Raw genomic sequence first — 12754 nt, 5'->3', positions numbered from 1 at the left:
TAAAAATAGAACTACCGTATGATCTAGTAATTCCACAACTGGGTATTTACCCAAAGAAAATGAAAATGCTAATTCAAAAAGATATCTGTAGATTTACCTTTATTGCAGCATTATTTATGACAGCTAAGATATGGAAGCCACCTACATGGCCATCCATAGATGAGTGGATAAAGACGTGGTATATGTACATAATGATTTTTACTCAGCCATAAAAAAGAAATAGGTCTTACCATTTGCCACCACATGGACAGACTTAGAGGGTATTATGTTAAGTGAAATAACTCAAAGACAAAACCACATGATTTTACTTATGTGTGGTATCTAAGAAACAAAACAAATGAACCAAAAACCAAAAAAACTCAAACCAGAAACAGACTCATAAATACAGAGAACAAACTGTTGCTCCCAAAGGGAAAGGCTGTGGGGAAAGGGACAAAGTAGGTGAAGGGGATTCAGAGGTACAAACTTCCAGTTATAAAATAAATAAGTTACAGGGAAGAAGAGTATAGCTTAGGGAATATAGTAATTTAATAACAGTATAAGGTGACAGATAGTAAATACACTTGCCCATTGTATAGAATTGTCAAGTCACTATATTGTGTAACTGAATGTAATACGACATTGTGTGTCAACTATTCCTCAATACTAAAAAGTTTTTTAAAAACTTTAATCTGAGATTTCTTATGGACACTTCTGGCAAAGTTGATTTAAAAGCTCCCGTATATTCAATTGCTCATCTTGTTGTGCTGATGCACATACTCCAGCCGAGTTAACTGAAACTAGATTTAATTTGCCAACAAATTACGAGGATTGTTATTGATATAAGTGGGGGTAATTTTTGAGAGAAAAACTGTTTCCGTCGTAACTGTAATACATACTTTTGGGTATTAGATTCTAATTCCCGGGCAGAGCCCTGGAATCTGTATTCCAACAAGCCCTCCTGCTGATTCATACACCGAATTTGAGCACTGCTTCCTGAAGAACTGTGCAGGGATGCTGGAGAGCAGGCAGGGCAGTGGTTTCGGACCTTGCCAAGACCTCTGACTCCTAGAGACCTGGCTTTCCATGGCCAGCCTGGCTGTAGTTTCCCCAGGCTGAAGCACATTTTGAACACACACAACCTGGAGGACAGAAGCCTTTGGAACCCCAGTGGGTGGCCATTTCTCAACAGTGAGCCTGATTCCTTGCAGGACAAGTGTAGCCATTCTGGGAGCTGTGCCTGAAAGCCCACATGTCTCTGTGCACAGCCAAAAGGAGAGAGGGAAGAAAAGTGATGTGGTGAAGGGGATGGACATATGCCAACCCAAATAGGCCATTTGGGCATATTGATTTTTTTGAGCTGAAGGCAATGTAGAACCAGCAGATGCAAGAAGAGCTCTCTGCCTTCTCCCCTTGTTAAGCAGGGTCTGCATTTCCCTTTGTGCAGGTACCATAAGTGCACCCTACCTCCTGTACCAGGAAGAGGACAGTGACCTTGATCACTGTAGTTGGAGAGCTGGCACCATGATGAGTCTGCATAAACAGGCCTACGATAATCCTTACCTTTTCCTTTCCATTAGTTTCCCCCGTGTATTTCCCAGTTGCTTTCGCATAATTTAGCCCTGCTAAAGCCCGAACCCCCTTTCTTTGGTCACTTCTTTCTTACTTAGCACCTTTTGTTAAAAAAGGTCCGTAAGGTCCCCGTCTAACTGCTTCTTTGGGTTTTTGCTTCTTATTTCTGGAGCCCCTGGGCACATCCAGGTATTAGCATCAATAAAATGGTATGCCTTTTCTCCTGTCAACCTGCCTTTTGTCAGTTTAACTCAGAGGTCCCAGTGACCAAACCTGGGACCAGAGGAAGTTTTCCACCCTCCACCGTGGAGACACCTGGCAGGTGGGATGGCCCTGTGGCTTTGAAAGGGGGAAAGATTTTCATCCCACTGGTAAAACCTGTCTCAGCATGGTAAATGGAACCTTTTCTGTTGATGTTTCAATTTTTCTGTAATTTTCCTTATGGAAAAATGCAGATTTGAGGCAGCTTATTAAGATACATCTGTTACAAGGTCAAAAAAATTTAATAGATACCCTTGGGATTTGTAAGTTTTTCTTTTTTTTTTAAAGACTTTATTTATTTATTTGACAGAGATCACAAGTAGGCAGAGAGGCAGGCAGAGAGAGAGAGGAGGAAACAGGCTCCCTGCTGAGCAGAGAGCCTGATGTGGGATTCGATCCCAGGACCCTGAGATCATGACCTGAGCCAAAGGCAGCGGCTTAACCCACTGAGCCACCCAGGCGCCCAGGATTTATAAGTTTTTCATTTAAATCTTAAAATTGTTGGTTTCTTTGACGATATGATGACAGCCAAAGATTCTAGCATTTGAGCCCAAGAGAGTCTGGGACTTTCCAGTGCTAGAGATAAAAACATTTAAAATGAACACTGTAGAAAAACGTAGTGACTGCTAGTTTATCCCTCGGGTTCTGCAGTCTCTGTAACGTTCTTGGTTATTTTTAAAAAAGGAAGGGATATTTGTCACAGAAGTTTAGTTAACATCTTACAACTGAGTGTGTTTGTCACTTCGACAAATGGAATCTCTATCAATGTCTGTGTGACCTGGGACTTCGTTTTATTCTGGAATGGAAGCTTTTTTGGTTTACAAGATCATGAAAAACTAAAAAGTGTTCCTGTTAAGAAATAAGATTCTTTTTTTTTAAACAACAAAAATGCTTTGCTGACTCACTATGAAATAAAAAATTCCCCAATCTGTGAATAGACTACTTCAAGCCTTTTGAAGAGTTATATTTCTTTGCAAAAACATTTGAGATCGTGTAATCACTTTTTCCCAATTTTTTTTTTTTTTTTTTAAAATAACATATGTGTTTATGTGACGGGGGGGGGGGGGGAGCCTTCTTTTCTTTCCTTTCCTTTTTTTTTTCTTTCTTTCTTTTTTTGCTTTTTCCATGACTCATAGTCACAATACCTCGTCCCCCAACTGCCAGGCCTTGACCTTGTGCCTCCTGCTGCCACTGACTTAACAACTGGACCGATTCTGCGTAAGAATGAAAGCGTTAACAGGTTTGACTACAAAAAGGAAGTTTATAAAAACCCTGGAGAGACATCTGTGGGCAGATTACCCCAACCCTTGGCGAGCAAGCCCTGTGAGGTTCACATTATCCCCTGGACCCTCTGGGGCTGCCACCCACTTCTACGGGTTTGCCCTGTGCCTGCGCTGCCTTTCCCAATCTTACTTGCATGCTCTTTTCTTTTTCTCTCTCTGACCCAAGAGAAGGAAAACTGTGTGGACGGCAACTCTTTAAATAGTGTTATTTAGCCATCTACATGTCAGAATATGTTAAGAGAATCAAAAGATAGATCAACACAGAACCAAGTGATGGAAAAATCATGGGAGGAATAGAAGAGGTGGCCTCGGGGGATAAGCTGATACCAACTGCATACAGTAGGTGCCGTATAATTGCTGAAGGTGAGCCTCAGACTTGGCTCTGAGGTTCATAGTAGAACAAAGAGGGGAGCAAAGCAATGATAAGATTCACTGTGTCCACAAAATGGAAATATTCCAGAGGCTTGCCTTGATACCAGCAGAGCAGAGAGCTGTCTCTTGAGAAGCCTCACAGAGAGAACATGGCGGGACCTTTGGCAGTGAGTCATTGGGGGAGGGTGTCAGCGTTGGGGAGGCTCCTTCCTCCCTGCTGGAGGAGGTTGCGAATCCAGAGCCCTGGGGTCCTCGGGGCACCCAACCTGGCTCCTCGTTTCTTCCCCATCCCCTGTGAGCTCTGCACTTTCACCTGGGAGCTGGCAACGGGGGCACAACCAGAAGGATAGGCCTGATTTACTTGGAGGGTACCCTGCTTTGAGGTGGTTGTGTTTGCTCTGCCTGTTCACAGAGCCACGAATTTCCAACTCTGCACGTTCGAATCATTTGGGTAACTTTCCGCAAGAACAGAACTGCCGGGGCACCAGCCAGATTCACTGAAGGTGGACCTCTGGCATCGGGCCCAGGAATTCATCTATTTTTTAAAATGCTCCAGCTAATTCTTACGTACAGCTGAGTACAGGCCTGCTGACAGTTGGATCTACTCAGGTTTACAAACCCAAGTGATAGCAGAGTCCCTCAAGGAGCTTTGAAACATTCAGACGACCCAGCCTTACTTTTCCTCCTAATCCCCCCAGTGTCCACTCAGATGGCCAAGAAGTTCTGTATTATTTTTAAGATTTTATGTATTTATTTGACAGAGAGAGATCACAAGTAGGCAGAGAGGCAGAGAGAGAGAGGGGGAAGCAGATTCCCCACTGAGCAGGGAGCCCAATGTGGGGCTCGATCCCAGGACCCTGAGATCATGACCTGAGCCGAAGTCGGAGGCTTAACTGACTGAGCCATACATGTGCCCCGGAAATTCTGGTTTGTAACAAGATCCTGGGGTGGTTGTGATATAGCTCATCCCCAGATGCACCCTAGTTCACAAAGTTTAAAGGGGGAAAGAGCCACAATCCACTCCACTCCAACAGCCAACAGCAGGCTGTGTGACCTTGGGCCTGTTCATAAGCACTCTGGTGTGGCTTCCTTGTTGATAGACCGGTTATGGAAATAATCAGCTATTCCTCCATCTCAGGTCATTGTGAGATTTACAGCCAACTCCCAGCTAGAATGGGCGCGCCCCAGAGCCAGCGACCGGGGCCTATTGATTTCTGTCTCCCAGCTCCTAGATCAGGGCACTGGCGCGTAGTGGGCACTCGGCTGAATTGAAAATGAGCTCCTATTTGGGGAAGCAGCTTAGACAGGTGTGTGGGCAGCAGATGTGCATTTGTATTTGCTGTATGAGTGTGTGTGTGCACAGGTAAGTGCGTACGGACAGGGGCTGGGTTGAAATCCACAAGCTCACACGGACCAGGCTCTCTGGGATCATTCCTTCCAAGCCCATGCGCGTGAGCTCAGAGCCTGGGTGGAGAGTGCCCTTTGGCCTAGTTTCCTCTCTCTCATGTCAGACTGTGGGTGGATTTCTGTGCGATCCTATGGGCAGATAGTTAAATGGGCTGCCGCCTGCACAAGCACTTCTGCAAAAACTGAACTTGCCCAAGAAATGCTGCAACGGAATGATTTATTTTCGTGAGGCATGGGGCTCTGAGGTGACCGTACTGTGACAGCCTGGTTTCTAGTGGCCGGGGGTGATAGGAACGTTTACTGCAGGGTGGACATCTCTTGGTGCTCCAGGAGAGTGTCTGCCGATGCCACTTGGGGAAGAGTGACCAAACGGGTCATTTCAGTGACGTTCCCAGTCGGTGAAAGCAAGCCCACACCAAGAGTGAGCTTGAGAGCAGGGGGTGGAGGGTGGGCGGGGTCAGGGGCCGCGTCTGGGCTTCCGTCCCAGCCCAGGACTCACCCTGCACCTCGGGCAGGTGCACACTCCTCTCTGGGATCGAGTTCCTCATCTGTGAACTAAACGGGCCCGGCGATTACCCTGCGGGTCCCGTCTGTCCCCGCTAGGCTGTGACTACTGGGTCGCAAGAATGAAGCTCAGAAAGCCGTCTCCATTTATTTTCTCTGCTAGCTCAGAATCGTGCCGTCTGATCACCGTAAGCCACATGGGTCCCCTTTCTCTCTCTGGCATTCACCTGTGCCCCAGTGGACACGCTCCAGTAACCAGGGCACGCCCTCCACTCTTTCACAAGGGCGGATGTTCAAGGAGCCTGATCCATAGTTTCCATTACAAATAAAATTTATGTAGCAATCCCTATGAAGCCAGAATTCTGGCGACAAGCAACCTTCAAACAACTGGGGGCATTTTAGGGAGTGTGGAGGTGGGGAGAGGTCATTCAGCTCAGTGATTAAACGTTCAGGCTCTGAACATTAAAAAGTAATTACAGGGGCACCTGCGTGGCTCAGCCAGTTAAGCATCTGCCTTTGGCTCAGGTCATGATCCCAGAGTCCCATGTCCAGCACAGAGCCTGCTTCTCCTCCCTCAGCCCCTTACCCCGCTCGTGTGCACACTCTCTCTCAGTCTCAGGTAAATAATCTTTAAAAAAAAAAATTAAAAATTAACTACAATTCCCTAAATCTACATGGAAAACCAGAAACATTTAGCAGTAACCTATATGCGACTCATTGCAAAAAGCCCTAAGACTTTTCCTCCGCTGCTACTCATGTCAGTATGTGTATTACTTCCTGTTGCTGCTGTAAAGAATTATCACAATATAGGGGCTTTAAACAACCCCATTTTTTTTTTAGGTTTTATTTATTTATCAGAGGGCACAAGCAGGCAGACAGGCAGGCAGAGGCAGCGGGAGAAGCAGGCTCCTTGCTCAGCAAGGAGGGACTCGATCCCAGGATGCTGGGATCATGACCTGAGCCAGAGGCAGCCACTTAACTGAAACAACCCAAATTAAAAAAAAAAAAAAAAATTCTTGGGACACCTGGGTGGCTCAGTCAGTTAAGCATCTGACTCTTGGTGTCGGCTCAGATCATGATCTCAGGGTCGTGAGACGGAGCCCCGTGTCTGGCTCCCTGCTCAGTGGGGAGTCTGCTTGAGATTCTCTCCCTCAGCCCCTCCCTCTGCTCTTGCTCGCTCTCTCTCAAATAAATAAATCTTTAAAAATAATATTAAAAATAAATAAGAATAAAAACTCCCTCTGGGGCCTGCCTGCATTCATCGACAGCTCAGCAGTCTGTATCACCTGTGATGACAGTCAAGATGATGGCTCAGGTGTTGCCACAAAACTGTAATTGTCCAGGAAGATTATTGTCCTAATTAAGGTAGTGAATTGGAGAGCAATTTTTAATTTTAAGAATCAGGGGGAAGGAAATCCATATTTCCTTGATGTCACCACAAGAGGAGCAGAAAATCCTGTTTGCCAGGGTTCCTTCTTGCTCCCGACGCTGCTCACCGCTGGTCCTGGAGGCTGCCTGGGGTGTCCCTGCGCCAGGGAGCTCGTGTGGGTCTGGGGGGGAGGGGAGGACCGCCCACGCGCTGGTGAACAGGAAGGAAAACGGGCCCTGGTTTTAAGGGCTGGCAACCACATCTTAAGGCGACATCTTCGTAGCCTACCCATTTGGCATTTCCTAAAGAACAGGCCTCTCCCGTCCACGTCAAACAGGAAAATCAACATTCTTCTGTGCAGGCACGGAGGTGAAATGTGAGATAGTCCAAAATAAAAGAGAGGTGTTTCCAGCAACACCAGCTCACCCTTCCTCCTTTCAGAGACCAGTAGTCCTGCAGTAAGCAAGGGGAGGAGGGAGGTTGAACCAGAGGCAAAGCCAGGTCCTGGGCCGGGGCCGGGTGCTGGAGGTTGAGGAAATGGACGCAAGGCCTCGTCTCCTCACTCCCCCAGCCCCCCGAGAAGCAGACTTAGATGTGCCATCATCCATACGTGCGTGGAGCGTCGCAGGATCATTCCCAAAGTCATCGTTTCCATTGGCAAAGCACTCTGATGGCTATAAAGTGCTTCCTTGTATTTCTCTCACTGAATCCTGGGAGGTGGGCAAGCAAAGTTTTATCATCCCTGTTCTGACAGATGAAATGACTTAAGTTCATGTGGCAGAGCTGGGACTTGAACTTGGATCTGTTCACCACTGAGGTCTCTGTCCTGCTCTTGTCCTGTCCTGTCTCTCTGTAAGGCTGTGCGTCCGTGGCCTCAGCGGTGGAGTGGATGCAGGCCACTTTCTCGGCTCTCTCCTGCCCTGCCCCTTGCCTCAACCTTTAGGCTGTCCCTAGCTCCCAAGATAGCCCGCCTTCTTGCTTCGCAAAGTGTAGTTATCTTGTGTGAAGTAGCAACACCAGCCTTATCCGGAAGCCCACTGCAAAGGCAGAGCCTCTCCTACCCACCTATCCAGACGCAGATACGGAGCAGTTCTGTGCACAGTCAGGTTCAAGGAGCCCTGCTCCACCACACTGGACCAGCGAGGCCAGCCTGACACCCTGAAGAGGCTTCTTCTCTTCCCTTCTTGTCCCAAACACCGGGAGAGCCAGAGCAACAGTTTCACTAAATTCCTTTCTCCTGGAACGTCCCCACACTGAGTCCGTAACTTAAGACCTCAGAAGAACTCCTTAGGCCAGCTCACCCCCACCTCATTTCCCCTTCAGGCCTTGACCTTGGGGTCCTGGCTCTCTCTGGCAGGGAGTTCATTCAAGGAAGTTCTTACTAGAGAGCCCAAAGAAGGTGAGCCAAGGTGAGTTCTGTGGCAAGACAAGCAGACCCTGTTGCTCCAAACAGGGCCAAGATAATCAAATCCCTTTGGTATAATCAAAGAGAACCAATCTGACTTTTTGTCTTCAGCAGAAATAACAAGACACCTGGCAGCAAAGGGAGGGGGTGCGAGATGAGGAAAGGTGTCATCAATCCACCGGCCAGAAGAACCCAACTCATCAACTGGGATTTAGTTTTGTGAGAGGAAAAGAGAGAAGATAAATAGCACAGACACCCTATTCTCACTCTCAGGCTTCTTTCTTTCCCACTCCCTAAGACTTAAGAAACTTCTTTTCTTTAAGAGCACAGATAATCGTCAGATCCTCTCGGGGTCACTGATCAGGAGCATTACAAGTTCAAAAATAAACAAGGATTAGAAAAAAAAAAACGGGGGACGCCTGGGTGGCTCAGTTGGCTAAGCAGCTGCCTTCGGCTCAGGTCATGATCCCAGCGTCCTGGGATCGAGTCCCACATTGGGCTCCTTGCTCCACGGGGAGCCTGCTTCTCCCTCTGACTCTGCCTTCCACTCTGTCTGCCTGTGCTCGCTTTCGCTCGCGCTCTATCTCTGACAAATAAATAAATAAAATCTTTAAAAAAAAAAAAAAAAAAGATTTAGGTCTTGGAGCGCCTGGTGGCTCAGTGGGTTAAGCCTCTGCCTTCAGCTCAGGTCATGATCTCAGGGTCCTGGAATTGAGCCCCATATCGGGCACTCTGCTCAGCAGAGGGCTTGCTTCTCCGTCTCTCTCTGCTTGCCTCTCTGCCTACTTGTGATCTCTCCTCTCTCTCTGTCAAATTAAAAAAAAAAAAAAAAAAAAAAACGGACACAAAAGAATACTCGAAGGTTGCCTGATGAAAACAGTGACAAGAGAAACAAGTAAAACACTACGGTTCAGGGTTTAGGCTCAGCAAATTCAAGTTTTAGGTTTCGAAGGCTCAGTGCTATTCCTGGGGAGGGGAGGGACACCCTGGAGGGGGATGGAATTTTTTTTCCTGTTTCTGTCAGCAAGAAACCCAGCTGCGCGCCGAGGAGGCGAGGGCATCGCTTGCCCTTTGGAGTAAACCAGAAGGCCAGCACGCTCAAACCAACCACAACTTACGGTAGACCAGTTGGAAAGAATGTGATATTTGTTGATTTCTATCTCTGTAGCCAGGATGGTATCTCTGGAAGAAAGAACTCGGGTTCACATAACCAGAAAGCATGAGTGTCAACTGGAAATCTATGATGGTTTCCTTTGAGGCTGATAAAGCTTGAGAAATCAGCCCACGTATAAACAGACTGGAGGCGAGGAGGGTGCACGCGGGGGTTTCTTCTAGAAGCGTTCCTTTTAGTCTGACCCACGCAGCTCCTTGGCAGATCTTGGCAAAGTGGACTGGTAGAGGTTTCTCCGTAACCGTCACAAAAGTTGAATTTAATCTCTTCTGCTGGGTCCCGGTGTTGGAGCTTAGGCGGAAAGAGCCGGAATACCACCGGAAGGAAGTCTCAGGATTGAGAATGCCAGCGTTTTGTGTTCTCCAGGCCAGCGTGTCTAATTTTAAGAAGAGCGTGTTTTCCTTGACATCAGAACCAATTTGTAGATTTGATGGAATCTCAACTCCTGGAAATGCTATCTCAATTTGCCTTCCAGTCACAATCAATTGTCACAATCACCCTTTGAAGTTAAGAGCCCTGTGCCACTGATTGTGGCCCCAGGGCAGGAATGCTGGTGCTGCTTTCCACCGCTGTTGGCTTTGCTTAGGCCCAGTCACTCTATGCTCCTTCCTTCCTTCCTCCCCACAGGACGCACAGGAAGAGTAAATACAGCTGCGTGGCCCTAGGTGTGGTCCAGAGCTCTAGAGGGAGGCCGCAGGGCTGTAATTCTGTCTACATGTCATGCTTCAGGGTGTATGGTGAGTTCTGTACCTGGAACCGGGCTGGGGTCAGAGGGGAGAATGTTGTTCCGAACCTTCAGCTCTGCACCTGCAAAACCTTCAGCAAGTGTTCTGCTTCCTCCTGGCTCCCTGCAGAACTGAGCAGTGGCTAGAAATGGGGCCTCGGGGGCTGGAGGAAGGAAGGGGTCTGACAAGGCTCACCTTCCACCTAAGAGGGAGCGGAGGGCCTGGCTAGCTGCACCTGACTCAGTACTTTCGAGTCCTTTCAACTTTCCCCTAACTCAAGAGATAAGAACCCTGCGTATAATCTGATTCTGACTGGCTGAAGTATTTTCTCGTAAGCAGGGATGTCCTTGAAGGCTTGGAGGCCGCAGGTGGGGTCCAGTGTGCGGACCTATTTGGTTTGGCGCTTGCCCTGGTCTTCTCTTTTCAGATTAGTTTCCAAAGTGAACAGGGCAGAAGGTATCACATAAATGTCTGAACTGCTGCCATTTCTTGAAAAATGAGAATGTCTGGCTACGCCAAGCCCCAAATTCCTGTGACTGCTTTGAGGTGGGGCTCGGGGTTGCAGTTCACTGCAGTCCCTGCTGTTCCCTACAGCCCTGATCTGATCTGTTCTCTTTTACTTTATCTGCCCATATTTGCCAGGGCTCTGCCATCCCAAACAAGTCATAGCCACTTGGCTGACATAATGGCATGTTTGAATAACCGAGGTCTATGTGTCCCTTGGGTTTTCATCTCTGAGTCTCTCCTGTTGGGCTTCCAGCCTCGCAGGGTTCCCCTGAAGAGCTGCTTTACCTCCCACTGGGATATTTGTGCCTATTTATGGCAACAGAAATTAGAAAAATCTGGAAGGCAGTGGTTTTTAAAAACCTGAGGCTATGAATGAAGCTGTTTCCTTTGTCTTCTGTAAAGAATCAGCATCTCTGACTAAGATCTGTTTACTGATCTCCTTTCAAGAAACTAAGAGCAGAAATCCCAATTTGAGTTGCTGGGAAGTGGGTACCGAAACCTTTACTGTCATCACATTTTACAAAAACAGCAGTGGGGCAGCAAATCCCTTTCCCGTCAGTCTGCACTTGGGCAGGTGTCTGCCTGAGGCACGGAGACTTCTTTTCAAGTTCTCCTTACTGTAGTCCTCTGTGAATGGTTCTAGCAAATCATGTTTCAAAGTACTGTTCTGGTGGTGACATTCGCGTCATAGGAGATGAGCCATTTTAGAAGGGGACAGCTTAGGGCACTGAGTCCCTTCACAATCCTATGCAAGTCACCGGCTCCGTCGGGCTCCGAAACCTTCTGCATCACCTAAAAAGAAACCCCGACCAATGAAGCCATTGATCCCATTCTCGCTCCTCCTTGTCCCTGGCAGCACCAGTCTTCATTCTGTCTGTGTGGATTTCCCGAGGTATTTTGTGTGCGCAGAATCAGACAGTTGTGTGGTCTTTTGGGGACCGGCTCCTTTCACTCAGCAGAATGTGTTTGAGGTGTATGAGCAGGGCACCCTGTGTCAGCTCTTCATTCCTTTCTAAGGCTGATTCCTGCAAATGCATTCCCATTACTTAAACCAAAGAAGCAAACGCACCCCCCCACCCCGCTCCCCCAGTATTCCTGTTCTTGTTCCTTCTGGTTTTTTGTAATTACTTGCATTCCAAGGGTGACCAAGACTTGAGATGCAAGAGGAAAGCAGGTGTTTTTTGTTTTTTGTTTTTTAAGATTTTATTTATTTATTTGAAAGATCACAAGTAGGCAGAGAGGCAGGCAGAGAGGGGGGTGGGAAGTAGGCTTCCCGCTGAGCAGAGAGCCCGATGTGGGGCTCAATACCAGGACCCTGGGATCATGACCTGAGCCGAAGGCAGAGGCTTTAACCCACTGAGCCACCCAGGCGCCCCAAGGAAAGCAGGTATTTTCAGCAGAGAAGGCAGGAAGGCACCGGAAGGCAGGCCATGAATGCACACATTTCTAGGGCTGGAGAGAGAACAGAGCAACAGCAGATCCTTGGTAGCGAACGGTAGCTCTCGAGGTAAAGATAGAAGTCAAGTTTCCCTCGGACTCGTGTCACACGTGGCCGTTCACAACTTTACTTTAGGTTGCTGTAAGAGAGTTTGGCCCAGAAGTCACTAATGTCCTTTCAGGCACCTGGAGAGGAGTGAAGGGAGGATCTGGAAACTGGGTCACAGACGCAGAGATGTGCTCTCCCCAGCACTCCTGTGTCCTGCGACTAAGGTGTGACCCACAGAACAGGAGCAGCAGCAGTCACATCCGGAGCTCTTACTGGGTCTCCTGGTCTAAGATCTCAAAGCATCATGGTTTGCCCCATTTCTTCGACGGGGAAACTGAGGTACGGCAGGGCTAACTAATTCAGTGAAGGAGACACGGCAGGGGGTAGACAGCCCATACCGAAGGGGTTTAACGCAGTAGGTGGGTAGGACACAGGGGGATGATGTGTTTGCAGGTCCCCAGGCAATTCTCATGTTATGTGGTCCTCAGACCACACTTGATGGAGAGGTATCTGTCCTTATCCAAGATCCTTCATTGTCCCTTTTCTCCTTTGGGCTTGTTGGAGAAGCAGCAGGTTGCGGAGGCTATTTTCAGCCGGTAAGCACCCGATGAAGGTCACGGGCTCGCAGGCCAAATGAAACCAGTCCAGGACAGAACCTGTGAAGGATCTTAGAGGACCGTGGGAGGAGACAGCCACTCAGAAAGGCTCTGCGG

Source organism: Mustela lutreola, chromosome 12, assembly GCF_030435805.1.
Source record: "Mustela lutreola isolate mMusLut2 chromosome 12, mMusLut2.pri, whole genome shotgun sequence".
Taxonomy (NCBI): Eukaryota; Metazoa; Chordata; class Mammalia; order Carnivora; family Mustelidae; genus Mustela; species Mustela lutreola.
Note: the sequence above shows the minus strand (reverse complement) of the source record.